At 39.0% G+C, this 16229-nt stretch overlaps 1 protein-coding gene across 5 annotated transcripts in view; it reads left to right on the top strand.

Annotated features, from left to right (window-relative positions):
* LOC110985797 (interleukin-6 receptor subunit beta-like) overlaps positions 1–16229 on the top strand; it is a 50582-nt gene continuing 34353 nt past the window's right edge. The window contains exon 1 of one of the 5 annotated variants that reach the window (XM_022247135.2): positions 1–283. The gene's annotated coding sequence lies outside the window, so the exon portion shown is untranslated. Of the gene's footprint in view, positions 436–4252; positions 4311–6901; positions 7193–14513; positions 14535–16229 lie in introns of those variants that run through there. The other 4 variants (XM_022247132.2, XM_087144279.1, XM_022247142.2 and 1 more) reach the window with 4 other exon arrangements.

Raw genomic sequence — 16229 nt, 5'->3', positions numbered from 1 at the left:
AGATCGTTTTCTGGGAAGTCAACGTAAATTTGAGAACAATGTGCGCGGAGGGGTATCACCTGCAGTAAGGTTCTTGTGTGGAATTGTGTCACGGAAAGACGCTGGGGAATTTGAGCCCAATCGAGGGAAACTGAACAGTTTATGAGTGTAAAAGTTTTGTCTACGTAGTTTTCTGAAGGGCTTGCAACTACGACTTTGATAGACCTACTGTGTCTCAGTGTAGGAACTGACGATGTGAAGGATAGGCCGCCAGGCCGATGGACTCTTCTTGTGGCCTCACTACGTGAGTATTGGTGAGAGCTTGCCGAGTCATCACCTTCTGCAAAAATACAGGTTTTTCCTCGTCGTCATGATTTGAACCTCAACAGTCTTTAGTTCAGTACTTTCACATATCAAATTGGACATAAAGAACTGAGACAAGTGGCTCACGGAAAGGTTGGTAGAACCTTGATAATGACTAGGAGCTGGGAGGAGTTGATGGAAGTTATTGTTTGTTTGTAGGCCTAGGCCTACTTAAAAATTGTAGACGGTGCCATGGATTGGAGGAAGGAAGATATCCTTAATCCATACTAGGACCATGTGTACACGTACAAACTAGGAAAGGGATTGTGATTACCGGAAGGTTACGGGGAGCCTGGCTGTTTGAGATTTATTGTTGAATTTGAAATATTGCCAAGGCCCAAAGGCTTGGTTTCGAATTTCGAAAGTTCGAGTAGGCCTGGGCCTGTTGTTTCTCTGATGTTCTGACATTCCTGGCTAGCACTAGTGTGGTCCTTGGAGGAAGGTAAAACGAAATCGTGGCTTCATGGGCTTGTCACTTGTTAAAATCTAACATACGTGACCGTATAGTCGCCAGGTCGCTAATTTGGCTATCCATTCAATTGTCAAGTCTAATTGGTTTTTACAGTAAGTGGCAGAATAAGGGACCTGATGACTATTAATATTATGGTCATGAATTTTTTTATTTATCAGCAGTTTGGTAGCCTAATCGGATACCCCCAGAACAGGGGGGTTTGTTTTTGCCATGCTTAAGGACAACAAAACCCACGGTTTTGGTGTACAAAATTGGATTGCATTTATGAGAACGAGTCAGATAATTACTGTACATGACATAATAAAAAGCACCTAAATATCTTGACAGTTGGAAGGTTTCGGTTTGTGTGTGAATTGTTCTTGAATGACCTTCATTTTTAGCAGATATTGTCAAAATACTGAACTGACTCGAGTGTTTAAAGTGGTGGACTTTGTTTTAAAGTGGGCGGCGAAGACGTTCATCTGTCATATCTGGTGAGATTGCTACTTGTACATTTACATGTAAATTGTCCATGATGGTATGGGCTGTGAGATAAACTAAGGGGGAATTTTTTCTAGCAATGGAGGCTCCTCTAGTTGTAACTGCGTGTTGCTAATTCATGAATGACTGTGAAATGCGAGCATTGCAGTCGCATCACTTCCAACAAAATGAGCCCTCCTGTCCAATATATGCTTTTTCAACCAATGATGGGGTGCTCCTGCACAGAGCAGATAGTCGCCAGGTCCCTTTTTTCACCATCTACTGTGAAGAACAATCTGACTTGCATGCAAAGTTAGGGACCTGGCGACAATATGGTCTCGGACATTAGTAGCAATGTTTTTTAGGATGGGTCAAGATGAGATATGTGTGAAAATTCCCTAAATAAATGTGGAAAATGTCACCACTTATTTCAAGTTATTTGTCCAACATTAAGGGCAGCATTACCATTTGTAGTGAGGGTTAGAGTGCTTTTGATATAGCTATATCCTTGACTGTGAAGTACCCATAAGTGGCCGATTCTGTTACATCACTTAAAATATCCATTAAGGTCACCAGTACTTCGTGGGTTTGGACTTTCCGTACATCGTTTGGAAGAACATGTACATGGATTGATCCAGACATTGCAGCATTGCTGTTCGTATCAAGAATGTTAGTGCAGCAAATGCATTAGAAATGCATTAGAACCAAGCTTAATAAATGGAAACTGCGAACCACTACACTTTGCAACCATCAAGATCCTGCAGTAAATCTGAAAGGTTCCTTGTATACTTTGTGTTGGCACAGGCCTGTTTTTTGACCAATCACCTTTTTATATATCAGGCTTTTAAGAGCAGTACCTGTGACTTATAAACATAGAATGCATTGCAGCACATGTACATGTATATTGTATGTCAACCCAGGAAGTTTCATCGTCAACCAGTGGTCTTACATATATAGCTCAAAGGAAAGTCTTTTTAATAAAGAGAAAATGTTCTCTGGGCGTGTTCCCATGTGGATGTAAAGAGAATTCAGACAGCCTTGCTTAACAGTCCCTGATGATATGCAATCATATGGAAATACTTTGCTGCTTGTGCAAACATGGATGCAGACAGTGGGCAAAATTGGATTGTGTTCAACATTGCTGACTCTCTTTGTGTGGCACAATGTTTATCTTGCTGTACATACATTGGACATGTACATTGGACATGTACATGTATTCATTTGGCTCATTATGAGCTTACCATAAATGAATTGTATACATTTGTACTGGTCTGGTACATGTACATTGTTGAAGTACTGGTAACAGTGAAGGTTAAAGAATGTGACATGTACATGTATTTAATCACCCAAGAGGCTTTTCTTATGTGTTTTCAGCGTTTCGTATGTTTGTCGAAATGATGTCACATATCGTCTCTTCTGCGAAGATCTGCGTCTTGACAGCTACATGCAGAATCCTGTCGTTGATTGTTATGACCATAGATTTACACACACACTGCCCATAGCCTCATATCTGGAGCCCTGCATAACAATGTACAGTATGTCTGAATATAATGTGGCAATGCTGTCTGTAACACATCTTAGGAATGGCTATTTAGCTATTACGGAGAGGCTTAGCATTCATTATTGCCTGCCTGTAAGTCTCAGCCAAGTACCTTGGACAGGGCCTTCAAAACAAATGGCATGGTTCAGTGGTCACATGCCTTTTGATGCCCTATGTAGAAAATTAATTGCACTGTGAGAGTTAATAGATGTTTGTGGATAAAACAGCCAATTAAAATTTTCCCACAAGTTGCCTGAAGAAATGGCACAGCACCGGTCATTAATATACCGATACTTGCTAAAAGCTAAGTTTAGGTTTGACTACTGGATCCTACAATACATGTATGCTCTCCACCACAATTCCATAAATACCGGATCTTGGCAGTATATACCAGCATGCCTTCATTACTTCACATGTATTTCTGTAATTCTGCATCTTTAGTGTTAGCTTCCTTGAAGTACATGTAGTCTAATAAATCATAAGGGAGGTTTATGAACCGGTACTTGTAACACATTGCGTAGGGGTAGCCTTTTGACGTCAGTCTATCTCGTCCAAGTAACGCTGATGGCAAGAGATCTTGAAGTAGAGGCAGATGTGGCATAAATGTGCATAAAATCAATACTAGGAATCCTCCTAGTGTCTTGCCTCCCAAGCATTTGTGCCATATGGGTAAGTTTGGTGTGTATATTTTTTTTTTGTTGATTAAGGTGATTTTTTTAACTTCCTTTCCGGAAAACTCATGAAATTTGTTTCTAGAGGAAAGTCTTAAAACGTTTGTTGAAATTCATGTACCGGTACATGTAGACTAATGTGTCTTTTCATGTTCTAATTTGTTATGAATTCTGCATACTTTTTTTATAAATGTCAATCAAACTTTACCTGCAAAGTGATTGTGCAAAAAATACACTGAATCTATTAATCAATTACATTTATCCATAAAAAGGAATGATTGTTTGGAAATAACTACTCTCTAAATTCCAAAGAGTGAAAATTCACTCTATTTGAGTGAAAATTCGATTGAAATTAAGGACCAGATGAATTGGAGTTTAAATTTTTTCACTCCAAAAGGTTGAAATATCACTAGAGTTTCTACTGGAGGGAGCTAGTTTCAGCCTTTTTTTCAGTCTGAATTCAGAGTGATTTTCACCCTAAAATGCCTTGTCCCTAATTTCACTCTTTCCGATTTAGAGAGTAGGCCTATTAACTCTAATTGGGTCTAAACTAAACCTAAGCACTAAATTACATTCAGTGTGTCATTACTTTGTTAGGGGTAAAATACAGGTTCATATGTGCACCTTTACATAAAAATTGCCCATGTGCTTTGTAAAGTTCCACATACATGTACACGTATACATATTCTGGTACACGTACACGTACCTGTAGGAGATGCATTTGTTCACTGTGGTTTTTCATTTCAGTTTGAGCATAGGAAATTCCCACTTACAGGACAGTGTAAAATCTCCCAAAATGACGCATACCGGTAGCAGTTGGAAACAGGTAAATTTAAATGATTCCTGAAATTTATTATCCAGGATTTTGGGTGTGTCAATCCAATCTTTGGTATCGATAAGTTTTATTTTCTATACATGTACTGTACGGTACATACATGTACATAGTGATGTAATTGTAAAGTATATCGCTAAGTTGTGATTAACGTAGTTGGTAAGTCTACATGTTTATTGTTATTACTGCTGGTGAGAAAACCAGCATCCGTTGTGAACACAACTACTTCTCATGTGGGTGAAGGAACTTTTTCATCTGGAGAAACGGCGCTATGTCATAGAAATTGGTTATTTGTTTGCTGCATCTCTTTAGTCACATGAAACACTGTGTAGTTTGTCACCTCAAAGGAACAGTAGCTGGGGCTGGCTAATCTTGCTCTGATTTTAACTTCAGTGGAAGTTTTATTGTAGCCCCTAAGGAATGAATATTAAATATTTATAAGGTGTATGATCAAACTATTTGTTGTGTATTTTGGACATCATTTTTATGTATCATTCATTTCATTTTACTGGGATAAATGTACATGTACGTAATACTTTAATAGGATGAATTTTGGTGATGGAAAATGTATTTTCTGTCCAACATGCATGTACTGGTTTGACTTTTGCTTGCCTTGTATTCATTATCTATATAATTGACCAATCCTGTTTATGGCCTTGGACATCAGCACACCTGTTCCTGCTTAACATCTTGAAGACTGTTCATGGTAATCTACGTGTACATGTACTGTACATACATGTACATGTCCATGTGTGGTAAGTCAGTCAGAAAGCTGTGTGTGGTCTGTTGAACATTCACTGTATACCACACTTCTTTCAGTGGTGTTTCCAAGCATGATCTGTATGTGAAGGATTATCAAGGACAACATGTTTTCTTTCACTCAGAAAACGGAAACATTTACCTTACGATTGTACTTTCAGTTTCAATGAAGTAGCTGATTATTTTCAAAAGCATTCTGATAATTGGGTTTGATGAGAGTCCTTTACATGTACAGTGTTTGTTTCAGTTTCCTTACCAAATTTGACATGTGTTACCATAGTACCTGACACTTCAAAGAATTGTTAAAAATTTTTGTTGTCCTTTAAATTCAAAAATCTCATTAGATTTAATTTTAAAATGTTAATTTGTAATGGTTGATTGTACTTTCTATGAAAGGGCTAAGAGTGTAGAAAAGTATGATAAGCTTTAATACCAGGTAGGTGATTTTTATTTCATTCTCTAGCAGTGCCTGAAATTACGCCAAAAGTGGTCGCACAGCACACTCTGGTTTGTTTTGCCATTTTTTATGTAACTTACATGCTCAAGTACACACATACACCTGAAATGCCATAGTGCAAATAGCTGGATAAAAACACAGATCTGATTTCATTTGTGGCACAATTATCTGCACATTTCCCTCACAAGTTTTGTCTGACCACATCTGCTCTTGATTGGACTTACACCAAACATGGTTTGAAAATTTCTGACCAGTTTCATGCTCTGATCTAGCACTCTCCAACATGTAGTCTGTAATTGTGGCATAATTTACACGTACAGTGTGTAACAGAATGGTCCTTTGTACGGCATTATGTGTAGAATACATACTTTTGAAAAATAAGGCATTTTCTTTCCACAGTAGCTTAAAGAAGGGAAGTTTACATAAGTGAATATTCCACTTTCAAAAGGTTCTGTTGGGATGTGGATATTGTACGTAGACAAAGGGTTTTGATTGGAATGTTTGTTTAATAATGCCTGAGGCTGAATGGAAAAAAAAGTGGCCCTGGAACATGAATTTTCACTCTGCTCGGAAAATCAAATGAATCCTTTTACAGCTCTGAAAATTAATGTGTCCTTTTGTTGTACATGTTTAAAAAATTGTGTTTAATTAACAGAGAGCTAAAGAGATCAGTGCACATGTACATGTGTTGTTACTTAAGGATGCTTTAGCCATTCAGTATAATGTAGCAACTGGCAAGAAACTCGGTCTTTTCAGGTTTTGGAAAAAATTTGTTTTTAAAGTATAAGAAGTTGGTATTCATCCTCTAAGAAATGTTTTTAATTGATTTGAGATTTTGTCAGATGTGAAGGTATGTATGTGTGCATGTTCAAGCATGGAGGAATGTGTTCTGATTCCTCCATGGTTCACGTTAGGGCTACTTTACAACCGTTACTGTACAGTACACATGTACGAGTACATGTATTAGTCAAATTTGGAAAAAGTCCCTGTGCTTGAACTCAATGCAGTAGTGCTCCCTGAGAGAGTGTGTTCCTGGAACAGTTCAGGTCAGAAAGGTAGACTGTGCAAGGATGTAACATCTCTGGTGCCAGTGGATGGCTGGCTTTTGAGGAAGTAGACTTCACCCAAGTGTTCTGATTCCTCCATGGTTCACGTTAGGGCTACTTTACAACCTTTACTGTACAGTACACGTGTACATGTACGAGTACGTGTATTTGTCAAATTTGGAAAAAGTCCCTGTGCTTGAACTCAATGCAGTAGTGCTCCCTGAGAGAGTGTGTTCCTGGAACAGTTCAGGTCAGAAAGGTAGACTGTGCAAGGATGTAACATCTCTGGTGCCAGTGGATGGCTGGCTTTTGAGGAAGTAGACTTCACCCAAGTGTTCTGATTCCTCCATGGTTCACGTTAGGGCTACTTTACAACCTTTACTGTACAGTACACGTGTACATGTACGAGTACGTGTATTTGTCAAATTTGGAAAAAGTCCCTGTGCTTGAACTCAATGCAGTAGTGCTCCCTGAGAGAGTGTGTTCCTGGAACAGTTCAGGTCAGAGAGGTAGACTGTGCAAGGATGTAACATCTCTGGTGCCAGTGCCAGTGGATGGCTGGCTTTTGAGGAAGCAGACTTCACCCAAGTGATTTCAAGGATTATTGTACCAGTGTGAGTAAAATCTTAAGTACTACCAGTTTTTGTTTCTTAAACTTATAATTACATACATTTTTATATAAACTCCACCAGCAATGTTCTACCATGGTTCTACAACCTTATCCCTGCTAATTTGGTCCACAAGCAATTTCCAAGATGGTGTCAGTTTCCCTGCATCTTCTCTGCACTCATAATAGTGTATTTACTCCTTGATGGGAATAAGTACATGTATGTAAGTTAGTAAGTAACCAAAGGCGTTTTCACACTACACCCTCTCAACCCAGGTTGAACTCAACCCTGGTGGAGCACATGACTGCCCTAGGTTGAAAATTGGATTTTCAACCCCTCATTCAACCCAGCATTGTTTTACACTTGTTCCGTGTGAATTAGGCGTATCAGGGTGAGTTCAACTCGAAAATGAGCACAAACAATTTTCAACCCGGGTTAAAAATCTCAACCCTGCTCTGGATCAACCCAGGTTGAAGTCAATGATGGGGTTGATGCAGGGTTGAAATTTTTGAAGTGTGAATTACCGCCCGTTTTCAACCCAGCTTCAACCCTGAGTCAACCCCGAGATTTGTCTAGTGTGAAAAGGCCTCAAGTGGCTTAAGGAAGGCTGCATTCCTACACAATCGTGCAGAATAAACTCTGACCCATAGTCCCTCATTTCTCAAGGTTTTGGTGTGTCACTGTGTGGTGCTTCCAGTAATGAGGCCAGTGCTTCCATCTATCTTCATGATAATGCATTAAACTTTTTAAAGAATGGTGAGAACTACTGGAAAGACTTTATCTGTTATCTCAATTGCTGACTGTGATAACAGATTGGTAGACGAAACATCATTATTCATGGTCTACCCATGGAGGAAGGAATAGTCTCCTTAGTAATTGAGTTGTGAGCCTTGGACCTCACTTGGAAAGGGCAGGAATTTTTTTTTTCCTATGGACATGTGTCAGCTGAAATGTGGGAACTGTTGTCAGATAGAGTGAGCTACATGTGGGTACACCTACAGGTACATGGACATAAACATGTACATGTGTGTGTGGTAAGTGAAACCATGGACTCCAGCTGGCGTTGTCAGGCACTCATGCAGAGAGGGGGCATCTAAACACCATTATGTCTCTCAAGCCTGTCTAAATCTAATGCTCAGCACAATTTGTGTTTATTATTCCTCAAAGGTGGAACGTTTCTTTTTAATTTTATGGAAATCATTTCTTCTGCATTTGCCTAACTACACTGTCAAAAGTTGAAATAAGTTATAGTGTATCACATGTACCAAACTTAATGTACGTAAGTTTGTAGGTTGTCTCCTTTATTTTCCTGATAATTTTGGTGACAGTGACTGGGTGGTACGGTGACATGGTATGGTGACAGTACATGTATACATGGCCTACATTCTCTACAGACTGTGTACATGTGTACATACAGTACATGTTGTTTGTTTGGATAATGATTCCTTTTTATAGTTTCTGCAGCACCAAACATGTTGGAAAATGTCTGACCATTTACACATACTCTCCTTACATTTCTGTACTTCGCAGCTCCGGTACTTACATGTATGATGTTACAACTTGCATACATTTACATATACAATGTCTCACAGCAGTGACAGCCTCATCACTTTCCCAGTTTTTTCCACTTCCAGTGTTTTTTCTGTTTCTGTAGATGTTTAAAACTCGAGAGGGTCATTCTATAAATTCTGGGTCCAAAAGAGTAAGCTCATTGATGTCCTCGTTATACATGTGCCTGACCTGACTTGAATAGCATCAAATTAACTTCAAACTTTTCTTATTTGTTTGGCAGGTTATTTGCATTACAGAATCATGCATGCAAATTAAAGGATGTGTTCTAAAATTGGACCCCCAGATTTATAGAATGACCCTTGCCCAAGGTGTAATTGATCAGTTGTTAAAAAAAATCAATAATGATTTTTGTGAAAAATGAATAATGTTTTTGTGGGGGGCAAAATAGGAAGAGGAGCGTACTGCAAGTAAGCTCCTCTGCAAGTTGTGGATTGCCAAACCTATTAAAGCTGGTTTCTTTTTCCATCTGGGACCAAGAAACTCATTTATCTGCCCTGTCCAGGGAGATACATGTGGGAGGTTCGAGGAGGTTGGGTTTCAGTTTCTCATTAGGTTGCCAGATAGATAATGGCTACTTGTGCAAACTTTTCTGAGTGAAATATTATCACTACAGATAATCCCTGATGAACAAAACCACGAATTATAGATCTGGAAAATTTGAAAGTATGCCACTTGTTGCAACACGCCTTGTCAGACCCAATTTTAGAAAGGTTGAAGATATGGAAGGTTTCATATTTCAAGTACTGTAGCAAGTCTGAGAGATCTACTCATTGAAAGATTCTTAGAATTTATGTCAATAATGGCATCTGACATACTGCTATGGTGCATTCAGTAGTCAGTCCAACCTGTCAAAAAATCTTCTGATGCATACATGTATGATGAAATACTCTCGCTGTCTGTCTGTACGCAGTTTAAATCTTATCTAAAATATAAAGTGGAAATGTTACCATGTATGCATACATAATTTTTGAGACATCATTCTTTGGGAAAAGTCGAAGTGTCTGAGTAATTTTATCCATACCTTTGTAACCACTTCTTGCCAGGATTACATGCGTACGTGATTACAGTTACTGGTCTCAGTACATAATTATTTTTGGGGGGACTCAAAATCTGCATATCTCCAAGATATTCTTCATTCCTGCCAAAAGAATACATGTAGGCTTTAATGTACAAAAGTACCTCCGTAACTTGAAATGCCCACAGCGCTACGTCAGCTTAAATCAGAGTCTAAAAAGACTGCCGCCAAATTACTGATAATGAGTGGAAAAAGAATGCTGAGACTTAAATTATGCGTCATTTCTGGAAAATGTGCTTCCTCTTTTGGCGTGAGGACACGTGTGTGCTTGCTGTGAGTGCCATTGCTATCAAGTTGTTGTGACCACAACCTAAACAAATTCCTGCTTTCAAGCAAGTCTGATTGCACTCGCGGCCCAAAGGTAGCCCGCACGTATGCATGCACGCTGTCCAGTCGTTGGTTCTTTACGGTGGTCATGTGACAGCACTGAAGGAAGCTTTTTACATGCTGTGGCTAAAGCCTCGCAGCCGCCGCCTGCCCAGTTGTCCACAGCACTCACGCGCTGCTCATATGCTGACTGACATGACTTCCCGACACAGAATACTCTTTTGCATCGCCAAATTTCACTTGAATTTTTAAAAAAAGAAATAAAATAAAATATTTGTTTAAATTCCCCCTGCAAAAAGGTGCACCCTCAAGGGATTGGATTGGCCTTCCTCAAATTAAACCCAAAAGAGCTGGGTTATTTTGGCCCATCTCACTTCCAAGAACTCATCTGTGCCATGCTTAATTTTAAAAAAAAAATTGGCTTGCATTTATGTGCAGACACTCCTTTCATTACAAATGTGAAATTAGATCTCAATCAGACGTATGTTTTTTTTGTTCCGGTCATTTGAAATTCAAGGCTATGTGTGCCAAGCTGTGTGCATTGAGCATCGCAGTGGAAAAGTATACATTTTTGGCTGATCTGTCCTGGAAAAATGTGCCCTGCGCAAGAACGGAATGTTAGATTTTTGCAAAATTTGTGTGAGAATGACTGCCAAGAGCTACTCTGGAATCTCTTAAGGGCTCAGCTGCTGAAAAATATCCAAAACAGCTGCTGATATCCAAAACAGTGTGTGTGTGTGGGGGGGGGAGGTGGATTCAACCTCACACCCCCCATTCACCCCTCTCCAGGCTCTTAGTAGGCAGGTCAAATGGGCTATCAATATTTTCAGCCAACTCGGCACGCACATGGTATCCACATGCACAACACGGGCCGTTGTGAAAATGAGGTGTACTTTTTGATAGGCTTTGTCAAAACATGAAGCACCTAAAATGACACAGAAATACGTGGATAATACTTTACAGTCTCCTCTTAACTGTCATGTTTTTAATGTTTGAAATGAGGACAGAATAAAGAAGGTATGGTGATTTTTAAAATGACTTTTTCGTCAGAACCGCTTCGTGTGACGCGCAATATCGCGCATTGGAATTGCGTCGAAGCAAGCTGTTCCCCATGATTGTATTCTTTGGACGATTCCGTTGTGTTTCATTACTTGTTTCATCATAACTCAAGAACGAAAAGTCGTATATCAAAAATTCTTTCTGTTCTGTGTTTATTTCATTAAGATGCTTCATAAAATGAAATGCTTCATAGACACTTCAAAATTTTAGTGACATAGTGACATGCCTACTCTTAAGATTTAGGGGACAATTTCTTTTGTAAAGCAGTCAGGGGCCCAGATGTGGGAACAGTTATGTTCCTGTGTAATGTATTTCTACACATTGTAGTTCACCTTGTACAAATGTATACATTGTATACATTGTGTGCTTCATTGTGTACCTCTTACTATCCAGGATAAGAGATACCCTATGGTAGCAGCACATGGTGGTACATGGATGGTACATGGTGGTACATGTACAGTACATGGTGGTACATGGACAGTACATGGTGGTACATGTACAGTACATGGTGGTACATGTACAGTACATGAACATGTAGTAAAAGGTGTGTATACAGACTCTCTATTCTAGCCTTACTCCTAGGAAATCGTTATGGTATGGCATTTACAGCAATGTGAACTGAGTGACCTTGGAGAAATCCAAGTCAATATCATGTGCCACAGTTTTGAGAGTCTCATCCATATACAGTGTATCATTGCTATTCAGTGCTAAAAGCTGGAGAGTGGTATAGAAACATAGCAGATTCTCACAAGAATTAAGGGGCTGCCAAATTGTTGGAGATTAATTAACCAGAGTGCATGATGGGGACCAACACAGAGGTCGTAGTGTACCATTTGCTCTGTGATTGTACTGGTATCCCTGCTGTTTGTGCATTATTCAGTATGTATACGAGTGTACAATGAATACATGTACAATGAGTTGTGGGACATGTATGTACACCTGTCATTACACCGATATCGTTCAGACCAAAACATTGAGGGACAAAAAATGTTCCCGCATTTGCCTAACAATAAAAAACTTCCCATAACAGGACGAGGATCAAATCACACATACTGTACTACTTGTACATGTACCTGTTACACGCGTGTTGAATACATACATTATTTTGTCCCCACTATGCAGTTGTAACTTTTGTTAATATGAGTGCAGCCAGAGATTTTCATCATGGTGTGAAAAGTTCCTAATTTAATTATTTTATTTCACTTTGAAGTTTCTGAGCCTTTAGAAAATATGTGACCTGTCACCACAAAATGAGTTGAAAGTCGGAATTTTCAAAAATTAAGATATTGGTATTTTTGAGTTCAGCAGAAAAAGAGCTGTCCAATGGCATGTACACGGAACACTTAGGGTAGAAGTATAAGGTGACAATGTGGCATTATTCTGGCAGCTTTGTGTCTTTGTTCCCAACATTGTTTCAACATCTCAGACCAGGCATGCATAATGCTATTGTCAAAACTGCTGTGAGAATGACTTTTTTAACTATATGATCCTGCGAAATATTTGGAATTAAATAGACATGTTAGTCTTTCCAGTTATTACAAAATTCCCAAATTAACCTCCACTTCAGTACGATTTTGAACCTTCAAAATAGGAAAGAGCAGAATGCAACTTTGTGCTCATTTTGTTGTGACGGGTCACATTATGTTTGCCAAAAATCAACATTTATTTTGTCGAGTTGATTGCAGGTGTTGTGTCTAATGTTAGATGGAAGAATTGATTTTTTGTTAGAGTTTTGATAACAGTACAGTGACACAATTCCTGACTACCCTCTGATGGGCACACTCTGTACATGTAGAGACTAGAGTGCTATGTCTAGAAGTGGGAGGGGAGGTCTTGATGGTGGAAGTAATGTTTGTCCCCAATGAGTAAAGTCCGACCTTTAACCTTCCTTTTGCTGTAACCGTCAAAAACAGTACAAAATTGCTTCCACTGGATTTCTCCCAGTACACAGACATATACATGGGAAATTTGACTGGTTTTGACGTGACAGGACAACTGTGTCAAGAATGTATCTTTGCATAGGAGGGTTTTAATGACAAAGTTTGACCCACTTGTTGCAAGTGGCAAATTTCACTTCTCGTTCTTTCTCGGTGACCCAAAAATTATCCAAGTTACAAGGTTATATATTTCAATTGGGGTATACCCTGTAGAAATGTCTTTCAATGAAGTCATTATGATAATTATCAGTACCATGTCTGTGAGTAATCATAAATGCATTGATCCCTAGTTTTGAAGACCTGTTTTAAGTCACGTTTCACATGTCAGCAACAGGTCCATGTACATGTATATAAAGTACCTGAATGTATTTACATGTACATGTACAGTAAACTCTCGATAACTCGAACCTCAGGGAAATGGATAAAGATGCGAGTTATCTTGATTTCGAGCTCTTAACAGAAGTTCCTGAGTCTTGCCCACACATATATACACAGTGCACAAGTAACCCTACATGTCTTTTTATTCCCTCACCTTTCGTTTTTACCCTGTCTTAAAAATTTGAGTGAGATTTGGCATTGCGAATAAGCATATTTCCAACACTGCACTGGGAATGCATGTTCATTGTGTCTACACACGTGAGCGGCACGTTAGTGCTGCAGCAAAAAGACAAAGTGTAGTTTCCAGAAATGACCCATAATTATTGGTGTCAGTGATTTTGGCTGTGGTCTTTTTTGGATTGACCCTTCAAATACTTTTGAGTTAAGCACATGTAGCGGTGTGGGCATTTCAAGGTACGGAGATATTTCTGTACATAGAAGCCTATTCTTTTAGCGAGAATGAAGAATATCTTCAAGATAAGCAGAGTTTCAAGTTAAGTTACTGAGTTATCGAGGGTTTACTGTAATTCCACACACAAAACAACATGTTGCAACTATGGCATATTGATACCATGTTGCTCCAAGTGATGAATCATTTATTTCTATGGTCTAATATTTTATTGTTGGTAACTGGCACCCTTGTTTGTTAGGATGAAACTTGTAAATTGTTGATACATGTTTGCAGGATGTGAACAAGATGCTGCCATGGTTACGTACGTGATGAACACAAATTTCAATATGTGTGTGTGCTTATTCAACATCTTTTAAAACTTAGCACGCTTTTTTTAAGATACTCATTGATAATAGTAGTGCTGGATCCAGATTCGAAACTAGACTGCACTCTCTTCTCTAGCTGCAGGAAATTGAGTGGGCTGGAATCTTCCTTCCTTCATTCCTCAAAGACACCGTCTTAATGTGCTTTCTGAAGACCAAATTGATTGATAAAGGCACACTGTCCAGTGATCCATGCAGAAAAAGCGGTCAAAGTAATCTGGCGTCTGTGAGTATCCCCAAGCCACTTCAAGGAAATTGATGAATGCGGAGTGCTTTGTCATTAAGTCACTAATGAGAACTGAACCCCTCGTGTGTGTCTGTGTGTGTGTGTGTGTACACAGGCTCAGTATTTTTGTACCAGCCGTAGAAACCTACATGTAGGTGGGTGGACACCAAATAACCTGCTTCCTACGGTAAGCTGGATTTGATCGGTCAAACGTCAAGCAGTGAGAAAAGTAATTTGGATCATTAGACAGCATGTGTGCAGTGAACTTGTGGCTCCGTACACATTCACTGCATGTGTTTGTTTTGAAAGGTACAATCTACTGGTAGTTTATTGGGCTGTATTGGATTAGTTGAAGAGTTTGGTGGTTAATTTTTAGTGTATGTCTGAAATGGAGTCAACTCCCAGCCTCTGTACTGTAAGCGGGGTATCATCATGTTCACCAAAACTGTCTTGACTTTGCATAGAGATGCATGTGGAAGAAACCAGCGATCCTATTGGTCGACCAAGTTGTAACTAAGTGCATGCAGGTGTGGGCTGCAGTGCAGGTGCATACAGACAGCCCTACACCCATTAATCACTGCAAAAGCTTAGCAGAGAATACAAAACTTGCTGAGTGTTTGAACAGATTCCAAGATTTTGGTGGAACGCAAGTTTCCTTGTACAAGTACCTGTAAATTACAGCACCATAAACAATTATGGTGCACATAAATGTATAGAGTTCATTACACATAGCGGTTGAGTATATAAACATCTGTACACACTGCATTCTAAGAAACCTTACTGGTACTCATTTGTTTTTGCTTAAATTCAGGAAATAATAAAATAGCACATCTGGGTTGTACTTTAATGGCAAATACATGTATGCTGTCCATATTGGGAAATGGGAACCCTCTGTAGTGTTCAGACATATATATGTACATGTAAAAACTGGTTTCGCTGCAGGGTTATTCTTGCCAGTAATGGCATAGTAAGCACAGTTTCCTAATGCATTAAATGAAAGGTATGCTGTCAAGTGAAGAGTTGGATCAAACTTGACACATGGGCAGGACAGGAATGTATTGGATGTCATTTCGGGAAAACAGATTTCTGCCAGAGGGGGGAGGTTTGTTGATGACACTGATGCTTCAGTACTTTTTTCTTTCAGAAATTAAAATCCAAGGGTGTTGCAATTAAACACAGTTGAAATTGGTGTCTTCTGAACAAGATAAAAGTAAGGTTGTCAAAAAGATAGATCCTGGAGTGTGTGAGATGCAAATTTAAAGAGCAAGGAAAACTTGTTTTCTCTGATTTATCTTTTCAAGTAAATAGGGAAGCATCCAAATTGAACGCAGTGTCATTTGTCTTCAGAGCTCAACTTTAACAACTTAAAAGGGTTTTTTTTTCTCTTCATGCCAAGATGTGAATTCTCAATGTAGATTGCGTCAATCTGAGAAAACAGAGAAAACGAGGGGAACCCTCACCCTGTGTTCGTAGTGGATAAACCCTTGTGCATGGCTACATGCATTGCATATTTATTTGAACAGATTAAATCAGCAAAAACATGTTTTACTTAGAGGTGCTCTTTAAAGATACATGTACAGCACATACTGTATGTTTTTCCCTACTGTGTACATGTACATGTATGGTACCAGTATTTTGCATAACTTTTTTTGTAAGTAGCAAGATCTGATCTCTCTAAGGAAAAGATGGGTACAA

This window comes from Acanthaster planci, linkage group LG12 (assembly GCF_054643075.1).
Source record: "Acanthaster planci isolate LZ-2023a linkage group LG12, COTS_SCS, whole genome shotgun sequence".
In the NCBI taxonomy this organism is placed as follows: Eukaryota; Metazoa; Echinodermata; class Asteroidea; order Valvatida; family Acanthasteridae; genus Acanthaster; species Acanthaster planci.
This window is presented reverse-complemented; position numbering and strand designations above follow the sequence as displayed.